This window comes from Cucurbita pepo, unplaced genomic scaffold (assembly GCF_002806865.2).
Source record: "Cucurbita pepo subsp. pepo cultivar mu-cu-16 unplaced genomic scaffold, ASM280686v2 Cp4.1_scaffold008266, whole genome shotgun sequence".
Classification (NCBI taxonomy): Eukaryota; Viridiplantae; Streptophyta; class Magnoliopsida; order Cucurbitales; family Cucurbitaceae; genus Cucurbita; species Cucurbita pepo.
The window spans coordinates 1-486 of NW_019654187.1; the positions used below are offsets into that span (position 1 = coordinate 1).

The following is a 486-nucleotide window of genomic DNA, read 5'->3' on the forward strand; positions in this document are numbered from 1 at the left end:
CACTTTTACAAAATAATTCCTTTTTTTTTCTCCTATTATTTTAATGTTATTATTATTTATTATTATTATTATTATTATTATTATTTATTATTATTTTTTTTTTTTGTGTTAAACCTCCGCAAATGCACTACATCAGTTTGGCTTCCACCAGCGTTTGTAGTCCAACGGTTAGGATAATTGCGTTCCAAGCAATAGACCCGGGTTTGACTCCCGGCAAACGCATTATTTTTACAAAATAATTCTTTTTTTTTTCCTCTTTATTATTATTATTTTTTTTTTTGTGTTAAAGCTCCGCAAATGCACTACATCAGTTTGGCTTCCACCAGCGTTTGTAGTCCAACGGTTAGGATAATTGCCTTCCAAGCAATAGACCCGGGTTCGACTCCCGGCAAATGCATCACTTTTACAAAATAATTCCTTTTTTTTTCCTCTTTATTATTATTTTTTTTTTTTTGTTAAAGCTCGACAAATGCACTACATTATCTT

At 30.7% G+C, this 486-nt stretch overlaps 2 non-coding genes across 2 annotated transcripts; both read left to right on the forward strand.

Moving 5' to 3' along the window:
- The first annotated feature begins 150 nt into the window (after positions 1-150).
- On the forward strand, positions 151-222 carry TRNAG-UCC. Its single transcript has one exon. It is a non-coding gene; the product is annotated as a tRNA-Gly (tRNA).
- Positions 223-325: 103 nt separating this feature from the next.
- Positions 326-397, forward strand: TRNAG-UCC. The gene has a single exon. It is a non-coding gene; the product is annotated as a tRNA-Gly (tRNA).
- The last annotated feature ends 89 nt before the right edge of the window (positions 398-486 follow it).